The sequence below is a fragment of the Eschrichtius robustus genome, chromosome 15 (assembly GCF_028021215.1).
Source record: "Eschrichtius robustus isolate mEscRob2 chromosome 15, mEscRob2.pri, whole genome shotgun sequence".
NCBI lineage: Eukaryota > Metazoa > Chordata > Mammalia > Artiodactyla > Eschrichtiidae > Eschrichtius > Eschrichtius robustus.
Window position 1 is genome coordinate 5,204,809 of NC_090838.1, and position 12,936 is coordinate 5,217,744.

A 12,936-nucleotide genomic window follows, 5' to 3' on the forward strand; every position below is an offset into this window, starting at 1 on the left:
TTACAAAGCACATAGGTGGAAGATTCTTGGGCCCTCCTGGAGAGTAATCATTTCACAGATAAAGCACACAGGTGTGTTGGGACTGGTCCATATCTGCGCTGATTTCCCAGAGGAGCTCTTGCTCAAATTTTGAGTAGAAAAAGAGGACTTTAAGAGTGCTTCAAATTTAGAGTACCCAAAGAAGCACATCCCAGGCACACAAGTTACACAGCTCATTACTTAGGGCTCTGTCCACTCAAAACACCTTGGAAAGCAACCACTTCATGGACTCTTCATACTGTTACCATGAGTCCTTGGCAGGAGAAAGAAACTTCTGGAATATTGAGATAGAAAGTGCTACTGGAGAGAACTAGTCCAATATATTCCTTTTTTGAAGCGACTGCACAATAAGTCCACTGACTGTTTAAGAACTGAGAATGAGTAAGTGCAGTGCCAAGAACACAAAGATCTCCTGAGTCCCTGCCCAGCTCTTTCTGCCACCAGAATGCTTTTCTGTCACTGTAATGACGTACTTACCGTTCCCCAAATTAAACACTAGATTTCTCTTTTCTGTACAAAACACTCCCCATTTCACAACTGCATCCCTTGTGCCTGCTGGCCTCCTGTGTTCCTCCTCGCCACTCGATGGCCAGGCTCCTGGAAGCTGTAAACCTTGAGTGCTGCCACAGCCTGGTAAGCAGACTCAGACGCACTCCAAGTCAAGTTGCGTCCAGGGTACTTGGAGAGCTCGGGGAAGGAGACCGATGTGCACACAACGGGGGAAGCTCTCAGAGGATATTGGCAGCAATTCAGTTGCCAACCAGCTGCAAAAAGCTTTAAAGGACAGTGTTGCATAAAAAATGAAAAATGTTGATTGAGGACATATTGCCCTTGATTGAATGCTGAAGGAAACCTGCTGGCAGAAAAATAGATATAGGAGAGAGAGAGGGGAAGGGAGAAGAGGGGGCAGGGAGAAACAGGTTTGCCCATTCTACCAGCTGTAGAGAAAGCTCTATTTGTCAATCCACAGCAAACATCATTGGGAGTGAAATTTTGTGTTGTCTACTAGAAATCCGATCCTAGGAGACAACGGAGACCTTGCCACAGTTTGCTTCAGGACTGTCCAGTGCTAAGAACAGTTCTCAGCTCTTCTGAAAATGCCTGTGCCATGGGTCCCCATTATATCCCATCCTTGCCAACTTTGTCTAAAGTCCCCAGAAGGGTGGGGCAGGAAGAGGCTGTATGTTTACAGCATTTGGAGCCAGGCTTTGGGGCTTTATAATCCATTGACCTCCAAAGATGTAATTTGGTTATATTCTCAGGGATGCTGGCATCTATTTCATTATTTATCCCTGTGAGGGGTTTGACTCACTACCAGCAGACAATGAAGCTTTCTCTTACTCCCTCTTACAAGTTATGTGGTCAATGGTTTAAATGTGACTGTTCTGAGGACTCCCCTTTCCAAAGTACAGTCACTCATGCGTTATCACTGCCTAGGGAGGATAGATTTCTGAGGAATGTTCTGGATTTCTTGATTGTGAGAGGCTGTACTATGATCTGAGCAAGAAATAATTTTTATGTAAGATGACTCATGCCCACCATCCAGCACAATTGCACACCTCATCAGAATTCCTGGCCCTACACTTGACAACTGACCTCATTTTCATAGAATCATGGAACATAGTCATAAGAGGCAACTAGGGCATCAGCCCCATCACAGATCGAAACAATGTCCATCCCTTGGCCCCAGGTAGGCACCACTGGGAGGGAGCACATGTCAGGGATCCTAAGAAACTATTCTATCACAAGGAGGTGTAGGGAGAATTTTCCAGTTTTGGGGATGGAGAGGCACAACATCCATTTACATATATTCCATTGCTTGATCTTGAAGACTAGATTTTTAAAAGTCATCCAATAAAATACTCACATTGTTGATGAAGAGAAAGAGGGCCAAACACAATGGCTCTCAACTGTTAGAAAGTGGGTTTGTTGATAGCCTCCAACATTGCAGTATTTTAGTAATCAATACAATTGATATAAAAAATACTCGATATAATGTTTCACCTTTCTGAAGTCTTGTGGAGTAGCTGTGCAGCACTGTTAATTAGAAAAGTGTGGGGTAATGGGTGTTAGTGAAGCTGAAAAATTATACAAATAATCCCTGATGATACGTCCCCTCATTGTTCACTATGGGAACAGAGGACCATATAACACCACTAATAAGCATTTGTTGGATTAACAACTTCAGAAGGAATACAACTTTTCTTGGGAGATATTACCAGGTCAAAATCTTTTGACCTATCAAATCTACTTTTAGGAACGTATCATAAAAAAACATGGGGATGGCCTTTAGACTTAGCAAAAATTATGTTCAACACAACATTTGTCATAACAAGAAAAATTTCCAAGCAACCATAATGTTTAGCAACAAAAGCCTTGTTAAATAAATTTTGATCAACTATACAGTACAGCACTATACAGACATAAAAAGTGATATTGTAGAAGATAATTTATCCATATAAAAAGACATTTTAAAATATTTGGTGAAAAAAGTCAAACAAATTTCTAAGTTGTATGTAAAGTATGATCCATTTCAAGTAGTTGAAATATAATATACAGAAATATTTAAAATATGTAAAATACAAATATTTGAAACATATTAACAGCAGTTTTTTTTAATAAGAGGTGGTTTATTTTCTTCATTTAAAATTTGAAATTATTCTAAAATGAACACATATCACTCTTGTAATAAAAAGTGATGAAAGAAAATTTAATAAAGAAAAAGTCCTGCATAAGTTAGACATAACTTGTTAAAGAGAAACCACACGGTTTCTGCCCACCAGGCACTGTATGGGAGGAGAGGCAAAAACCCAAAGAAGAGGGCAGTCCTGCTCTGCAAGGACTCATGATTCTGGGTCACAGAACAGGGACCACAGATGCAAAGGATGAGACACCAATCTCCCCAAGAGCATCAGTTCTATTAAGGTGGCATTGTGGGGATGTCTCTGAGCCCTTGTGCCATTTTCCCTGTGTTTAATTGTTTCCGAATATATCTAGGCAGAAATTTACCAGCTGTCATCTACATATTGAGAAAGACAGTTTTAGGTGTGGCTCGTTATCTTTCCAGTGATCCACTGGAATCGGGTCCCTCCAGGCAACTACTCCAAAGCATAAGCATTTTAAATCCTTCCTCCTGGGTCACACTTCCTCCTCCTAATATTCAGTAGTTGGTTGCCAATATATCTCACAGAGTTTTTGGGTCAGATATCTCTTATCAGAGAGGCCCTTCCTGACCATTCTGTCTAAAATAGCTGCAACCCACCCCCGCCACACAAGCACTCTTCATGTCTGTTTTGATTTTCTTCATAACATTTATCAACATCTGATGTTGTGGAAAGTGTGTGTGTGTGCGCGCACGTGTGCGTGAGTGTAAAGGGTTTGTCTGCTTTGTGTTTGCTCTAGTTCAGTTGTCTACAACAAGTTGCCGTGGATAGGCACTTATGTCAATTTTGGGTGAATTAGTAAATAATTCTGATGTCCCAGGGTAAAGTGAAGTATATATTCTAACACCAAGATTAGTTTTAGGCTCACATCTATGGTGTTGAGAAAGGCCTGGAGAGAAGAAAACTGTGAGAATTCCAACTCTGCCCGGAAGAGGATGAAATCACCTTTGACTTCAGTAGTGCAGTAGACCAGGTATTGATAACTCAAAGTGCTGTGTTCACTAAGCTAGTGTTGTAAGTATAATTCTCATTTGGCATAGTTGAACTTCCAGCAGGTCTGGATCCATTTTGTAGACCATAGCCCCAGGGGCTCTACATTTTATGTGTTGTGCTCAGGGACCTGAAATTCCCATCACTAAGTGAATGCCACTCCCCACTTCCCAGATCAGCACTGGGGTGTTTGCCAGTAAGCTCAAGTGATAAACATGAAAATGTGGGAGAGTTTGAATGGTCAACAAAAGCCATCAATACAACCATCAAAATAATTTAAATTCATGTCTCATTGGTCAGAGTTATCTTCATACACAGGGATGGGGGGAAGATATGGTATAATTGATTTCAGCTGTCCAGCAGCCCTGGATTTGATGAGGCTCTTTCTAACCTTGAATCTTCATCTCACCAAATAGCCTGTGTCATGATGTAGACCTTCCAAATTATGCGGCTCTTCTCCATGTTGAATTTGAGCCACGCACTTTCCAACAAGTAACCTGTAAGGCACTCTTCCCAGAGAAACAATGGTCTGATTGATTTATTATGTGACTTTAAGCAGTATGACTGCTTAGAGAATTTGCAGATGTCACAGCCAGAACTATTTCCTCTGGAAGAACAATATTTAGGGTGAGATCTTTGAGAGCAGAGATTGTTTCATTAATCCCTGCATCCACTCTATGTAGCAAAATACTGTCAGCATAGGAGTCCATTCAATAATATTGGCTGCTCTGTTAAATGATTGAATGACTGAGTGAGGGTTCTAGCCTTGAGGTTTGTCTCTTACACCTGCAGTGTTGGGATACTACCCAGGTTCCTACGTGGCCAAGACACTTTCCAATACTTCAGATTTCATTTTAATGTCTCTTTGAGTTGTTTTATTGGTATAACCTACGAGTCATAAGTAATACTGAATGAGCTCCTGGGATACAGCCTGATATTCAGGTTCTGGAAGTGATGATTTTCAATGAAGCCCAAGGCTGATGGATTGGACAAGGAAAGGGGGTGAGGGTGAGAACTGCATTCTGAGGTTCCAGTTCAACCAGGAGAAATACCGAATTCGCGCCACAGCTCTGCTATGAATATTCTAACACAACGCCAAATGCTGCAGTTGACATGAGGTATCAGTGGCCAGAATGCAGCAAAGTAACACAGTACAAAACAGAAATAGAGAATCAAAGAAATGTATTGACCCAGAGGCTGGTCTCTTCCAGGGATAATAGGGTATCTATCTCGAGGCAAACTCTTATATTGAAACTTAGCTCACACCTCCCACTCTCTAAGTGATACGGCCTTCGGCATGCCACTTAGCCTCAATTTCTGCCTAGGCAACAGGGCTGTGAAGAAGATGAAGTGAATTAATGACTACAAACAGGTTTTATATGCTATAATGCACTATACAGATGTAAGTTATTATGTCCTCAGTATGTGAAAAGAGTGACTGTATTAAATAAAGTGGACCACTTTCACCAACATAATCAAAGCTGATGTTTCCAATACTTTATATATTAGGCATATAGGGATAAAATCAGTGGTGTGTCGGAACTGGTCCCCACTGGCTTCCAAGAGCTGATTGCGTACATCTATTCTCAAGTCTCAGTGTGGCTAGTTTGAAATCAGACAAAGTTGGAGTATTTACCCCATGAAATCTGGCAAAAGCTATAAATCAGGGCCCCTTTATCCCCACCCGAGAGATCACAATTAAACTTTTACCAGCACACAACTAGATAAAATTTGGGTTTTTTCACAGTTAATGTTGCTTTTATTTTTCTCGTTTCTAGCAGAGATGAGATTTTTCTATTTGTTTTGCACTGCCCCTTTCCGACACCAGCATTCCCACGGATTAGCAAAATAATCAGCATTTACAAGAGAGAGGGAGAAAAATAAAAGCTCTGAATCTGAAGCCTCTGTCCACCTTTCTCAGATGAATTTAAATTGCAAGGTTTATATATTCTTCAATTCCATATGGTACCATGAGGTCTCAGTAAGTATCATTCGACGGCTCTGATTTAGTAACAGTAACACGCATATGTATATCCAAGTCATCTGCCATCTGCTGGACTTTGTAAACGAGTCAGAAGTCCCAGCCAATGTAACAGTGTTCACGGATACTAACCTCCAACCTGATTGAGATGGTTCAAGTCGATAGTTTCTCCCTGATTGTTGAAAAATTAATAACATATTTATATTCTTAGAAGTGGCACTAACCTATATGTTGATGGAAAGATCAAGCTTTCCTGTCTGCTGGTCCCCATTCAAAGATGAGTTCCACTGCAGAAGAGGTTTATGTACCTCCTAAGAATATGGGGGTGGAAAGTGTTCTCTCATTCATATTGCTCTACATACACAGTAACTCTATCATGAACTTGACTCCCCTTTCAAGATTTGGTACCCCAAACACTAATACTCTCTTCAACCAAGGTCCTGAGACTAGTAAAGTATGGCTGTGCCCCAAGTCTGAAAGTTTGGTTTTCCACCATGAGGAAGATTTGCACTGGGAAACAAGCATAGTATAGAAAAAGCAAGACAGAAACCTGAAGACATTACAAGAATTTCAGCGTGATTTCTGACCTGCTCACTTTCTGCCAGGGCATCCCAGGGTTTTTTTGCCTTCTCAATTTTGAATAGCATCGCATTTAAACGATCATTTTGTCTGCCCACCCCCTGCCCCGCAATCGAAACAACAAAAAAAAGGAATTTAACCTCATATCCTTGCTCTGAAATTAGCTCTATTGTCAAAAGATGACAGCTGTATCCTGATTTCAAGAATTTCATGTTGGAATAAAACAGCATTTTCAACCATTGTGTTACTTCAAACAGATCTGTAATGGTCCCTCAGCAAACCATTTTCAGAAGACGTGGGTAAGTAAGATAAAAAGACACCATTTCTAAAGAGTTGCTTTTATGGGCTAGGTCAGAGTGCTCTCTCCATGTTGTTCATTCCCAGTCGAATTTCCTAATAGTCTATCTCCTCAGCTAACAGATGCCCGGCCTCATGTCGGAACCAGATCGCGCCACCGCTGAGATGCTCTCCAGCTCCTTTCTTATTGAGCCGTTTCCCTAGCAGATGGCGCGATGCTGCAGGCGTACTCCTTCCTGTTAATTACCAGCCTTCGCTGCAGATGGAAATGTCAGTCAGCCTCACAGGTCCTGGTTCCTGCCATTGCCTCAGCCCATAGCCCCTCTACCTAGGCAAGATGCTGCCAACACACACCATGTGTTTTGTGACTGCTGACTAGGCAGGCAACAAAAAACAACTTACTTCATGAATATTCATGGCGGAATGTTGAAAGTTCTGTTCGTCTGCGATGCTTATAGATCTGCTTAAAGGGGGCTGCACCTTCCTAAGAACACTCTGCCCCTTGTTTATCTACACTGAAGAGATGTGAGTTACCAAAGTGAGTTGCCGTGGTAACATAGAGAGGACCATTAAACACTGGCCATTTGGAGCATTCTGTAGGCACATCAATTTCTGACTAACGCTCTTCCCGTACCTTTAAGTGTCACTTAATTATTCTTGTCCTGCCATAACAGACCAATAGTCACCAAGCTGAACTGATTAGTTAATAACAGCGGGTTTTTATTAAACCCTGATTATCTCATCTGCACATACGTACCCAAAAATGAATTTCTTGATCTTTCCTGGTGTTTAAACATACTAAATGCAGATAAATGCATTTCAGCAGGCATTCCTTATTCATTAAGTCAAATTATTTTACCCTCTGTGGAAAACACTTTAGAAATTAAAAATGGGTATCTTTTCAGGTTTATAGAAGAAAGTTAGGGATCAGGTTTTGAGAGTAGAGAAAGGGAGGGGAGACCTGAATCAGGCATTTTATTGAGGGTAATTCAGATAAGACTTCCTCAATTGGTACCATCTCAGGGATGCTGTGTTTAAAGGTGAGACCATGTGGGTGATGGAGAATGTCACAGCAGCTCGGCACTGTGTCTTCCCAGCAGACCTTCCTCTCTCCACGATTTAATACAGAGAAACCAACATTAAATGCCCCAAACACAGGCAAAAGAGCTTCAGATGAAGAGGATCATTTTCCTCAGGATAAAGTAATCAGCATACTGGGATGGCAAGTGGGCAGCATGATGGGTGTATGAGTGAAAGGTAGAGAGTCCTGAAGGATTTTTTTTTTTTTTTTTTTATTAACAAATTGTGAATTGTTCTTCCTTAGGTATCTCTTGTTCTGGAATGAAGTTCCACCCTATGTGATTTCTAGTGGGGAGGAGAGCTGCCAGACAGAGTATGGGAGGTATGAGAATTCCCGAGCTGGAGAATTGTACATAGTAGGGCAAATCGGAAGATGCTGTTTGGGAGCTCCCCATGATAATTATGAAGCTTGTCTTCTTTCCAGTTTCTTTTTTAAGAAGGTTTGACTTGTATGTTTTTCAGAAGAAAATGAAAGCATGGTTAGGTATTTTAGAAGCAAAAGAGAGAGAAGCTCACTCTGAATGGGGCATCCAAAAAAAAAAAAAAGAGCTATGCTACATGTATTTCATGAGGTACTAGGAAAACATGCATCTCCATAGTGGGTATGAAGATGATGTCGGGAGCGTAGCCAGAGCTCTCCATTCCCTGGTTCAAAATTCACTATGATTGCATCTCTCAATGAATACATGCAATGGTATACACATAAATGCTTAATAAGGCTCACCCAAAAAATACTAACGTTGGTACATGTATATACATCGTATATAATTTCATTATAAATTTTACTCATATAAAAGATGTGTAGCACATCATATACAAATAGTAATAAAATATACAATACTCTTTATTATAGACTCTACATAAGCAACCAATTCTTACAGAATGCTTTCATTAATTTTTGCCAACTCATATCTATAGCCAATCTGTGGTTTCAATTCAACCATGATTTGAAATTTGAGTTGCATCCCTTTCTGATAGCTCTTTTCCCATTAAATTTATTATCATTGTCTATTACGTGATCTATTGTTAAACAATTTCTCACTCTCACACACATTGTATTCATTAAACTGAAACCTCTTTCGGCTTCCTCACTGTGAATGTCAGAATTTCACTCATTGTTCAAGGGTGTGAGTGACTTCTTTGCCTAACTGGATAACAATATTTAAATACTGAAGAATATTTCTTCAATTCTTTTGTGCTCTTCACAAGGTAGTGATGACCTGCACAACGTACTTTTAAATTTAATAGGCATCACTTATATTTTCTCCATCACTTTCTTAAGCCTAGGCAGTCAACAAAGCAATAAATCAAGCTTTTATTTATAGTGTTTGCCAATTTCTGTGGTATAAATACTCCAGCCACAGCCAATATCAAGCTACTGACATGATGTCACTGAATGCAAATTTGGGAAAAGATATATAGTAGAACATTTGATTTTTAGTAATGGCCACATTTAACAGCCAACTTACAAAATTCCTGAAAATTCAGCAATAGATTCCTGCAGGCTAGTGTGAGCCAGCTCAACCACACAACTTTATAGTCTAATCTCTATGCTTTCTTCACCTCTCACCTCTTTCACAGGAATAAAATCATATTCCAAACATATGTATTACAAATTTGTAAAGTTACATAAATCTGCAAAGTTTTCGTTAGGATGAGCTTAATAAATCATCAAATAAATTGAATTGAATGGATGCAAACTTAATGAAGCTAGTTGAAAAGACGAAATGCAAACAAACACATGGAAAGTTTAATGACGTTTGGCTGGTTTTTGCTTTGTGCCAAGGGAGCTTTCACAGGAAAACAAAAATTCAGAGGACAGCAAGACCTTTCTGTGTAGCCTGGTCAGGGCAGGGAGAGGGCTTGACGTGAGCTTAGAAAATGGTTAGGATTTGGACAGATGGAGAAGAAAAAAGGATATTTTAATAATTAATCCAAGGAACGCTTACGAATTGATTACTAGTCACCATACACGTTATATTTTGTACTATGAAAAATCCTCAAAAGACACAACATGGTTCTAGAGAATGCCTCATCTTCTAAGCAACTGGAAGGACCCAAAATAAATCTCAAAAACTGGTTAAATATTTAAATTACTAAATTTACCTAAAACAGCTCCTAAAAATTAACCACTGTATCTAAAAGGGAAGAATATACAATATATACAATATCTTTGCAGCTTCTCTAGGAAGTAACAGCAATAAAAACTCATCAGTAAACCAAAATTTGCTCACAAGATTTTCTAGATAAATGAAAACTCTGAATTTGGTCTTCACAGAGGAAGGGAGATTGAGTAGGTGTGAAATGACAGGTCAAAATGTTAAAAGCTTTGGCTACAATTAGTTTTCATTTGCAGATTGGGACTTGGAGGAATTTCCTACTTTACCAATGTCTGCCCCAAATGAGGGAGTAAAGCACTGGTTCCAAGGGTGACCATGAAGGGGAAGGAAAGTTAGCTCTTTTGTTTCTGGCAGTGGGAAGGAAGAAATTACAGACAGATCTATAGGGGAAAAGTGTAGATCTTTGCCATTAAATGAGAAAAGAGGTCTATAATTTTGAATATAGAAATATCTAAGCCTTGAATGAATGAAAAATACAAGTAACTCACAGAAAAGTAAATATTGGAAAAATGATCAAAATAATCAAAATTGAAAATTGTTTGATCTTGTCAGCAATGTAAAATAGTATGATGAATTTTCTCCTTAAAAAATGAGCAGAGACCACAGAAGTTATTATATTGTTGCCTCTTCAGATACAATGACATTGATGGGCTCACACTGCTATGAGCTGCTGTTAATTTGTTTCTAGAACTCAATTTGACATCGGTATATAGAACCATAAATGCATGCATACTTTTAGCCAGCATTTCCTGAAGAAAGAATTACAAGTGTAATCTAAGAGTTGTTATTTGTGGAAGAAAATAAACCCCTAAATTTCTATAAGAAAAATGGTTAAACATATGGTCCATCTATCTATCTATCCTTCTATCTATCTATCTACCTATCTATCTAATTAATGAACTACTTATCTAGGGAAATCATCCGAGAAAGGAAATATAACAAAATGTTAAGAGTGGCTATTACTAAGTAACAGATAAAGGGTGATTTGGGGACTTTGATTATGTTTTTCAAAGTTCTACATTAAGCAAGTTTCATTTATATAATCCATTCTGTTCCATCCAACAGAAATCAAAGTTAATTTAGAAAAGAAATATACTGCTTTCTAGGAGAACAAGGTTTGAATCCAAACAGACCTAGAATTATATCTTGGTTTGAATCTCTATTTTCTGTGCAGTATTGGTTAACAATTAGTTACTCCTAGGTCTCAGGTTTCATGTTTTTTTAAAAGGAATAATAACAGGGTACTTACAATGTTACCATGAGGGTTAAATAGGCATACCTTAGAGTGCTTGACATAGGTATGGCCAGGTGCTTGATTTGTGCTAGTTTCCTTCCCCCAAATCAAAGCACTTCTGAATGGTGCTATCTAATGAAATCAAAGATCAAAAGAAGGTCTTTTCAGTCCCATTAATTCTATCAAGAAGGCTCCTCCGCATCCTGTCAACCTAGAGAGGGTCAAGCCCATGGAATGCTAATAAGCCTCTTGAACACAAGCCATCCTGGGTGAGCTTTTGGTGCTCTCCTAAGCATCTGCTAGGTTGGATCCTGCTCCTAAGTTTGCCAAAAATTCTATCATTCAGTTCATACTCTCTGCTCAAGGTGTGTGGGCTGACCTGAAAACAGAAAGATAAAATTTTGGACAGCCATTCCTCAGAACTGTAACCCCAACAGATGCCAGTGCGGGGACCTGGAGCTTAGAGGGAGAAGTAAGACCACACCGTTCAAAAGCATCACAGCACCTCTGCCTGAAAATGAGGTAGGAACTGAGAATGTGTCCCTGAGACAGAAAGCAAAATCAGAAGGCAGCAAGAATTCAGCACACATTTGAAAGAGGCAAAAGAGTGAAATCTGCTTCTGGCCATCAGAGGAGGCTGATGCAATCCGGGCTGACTCTGGGGACGGCGATGGTGCCAGCTATGGAGGCCACATGGCTTCTCACGAGGCCAGGCCCAATTGCAGCTCACAAGACTGGGTGAGCAGCCAGATTTCACCCAAGGACAGAACCAGTCTTAGCAGCTGGGGAGTGAATTAACTTGAGGCAAACCAAGTGGACCTACGTGGAGGGACATTTGAATCTTTCCCTTATGGGTAGAAAAAGAAGAAAACATCTTAGGGAACAGAGCCTCCATAGCCTCTTTTGTTTTTCTTTTAATTTCTTCTGGCAGGCTCCTTTGGGGTACAAGAAGAAAAGGAGAGTAGAACAGAGACGCTTTGGGGCTTGAAGGATATGGATTAATGACACATCAGCGTTGAAATCTAGTCGGGAGTCTGCGATTTTTCAATCAGAATTCCACTTTTGTAAAAGGAGAGCTTACTAGGTCATGTGAGCTCTTAAGAGCAGAGCACAGCTTTGTATCACCAGATTTTATAAAAATGCCAGACCCTAGTATTTGCACAGAAAATATTATTGACTTGTTACACAGTGCCTCTACTTCTGAGATTTAGCTGGATGTAGAGTGGACTGTCCACATAATCTCCTGTCCCTGAATGTGCCCAAGCAGAGGCTTCAGGCTGATCCTGGAAGGATGGCAGACGGGGTTCTTTTTTTTTTTTTTTAATTAACTTTTATTGGAGTATGGTTGTTTTACAATGTTGTGTTAGCCTCCACTGCACAACAAAATGAATCAGCCGTACACATACAGATATCCCCTCCCTTCTGGACTTCCCTCCCATTTAGGTTACCTCAGTGTATTAGGTAGAGTTCCCTGTGCTACACAGTATGTTCCCATCAGTTGTCTATTTTATACATAGTATCAATAATGTATACGTGTCAATCCCAGTCTCCCTATTCCTCCCACTCCACCCCTTTCCCCCTTGGTATCCATACATTTTTTTTCTATGTCTGTGTCTCTATTTCTGTTTTGCAAAGCAACTGACAAAGGATTAATCTCCAAAATATACAAGCAGCTCATACAGCTCAATATCAAAAAAAAACCCAATCCAAAAATGGGCAGAAGACCTAAATAGACATTTCTCCAAAGAAGACATACAAATAGGGGGCTTCCCTGGTGGCGCAGTGGTTAAGAATCTGCCTGCCAATGCAGGGGACACGGGTTCGAGCCCTGGTCTGGGAAGATCCCACATGCCGCGGAGCAACTGGGCCCGTGAGCCACAACTACTGAGCCTGCGCGTCTGGAGCCTGTGCTCCGCAACAAGAGAGGCCGCGATGGTGAGAGGCCCACGCACC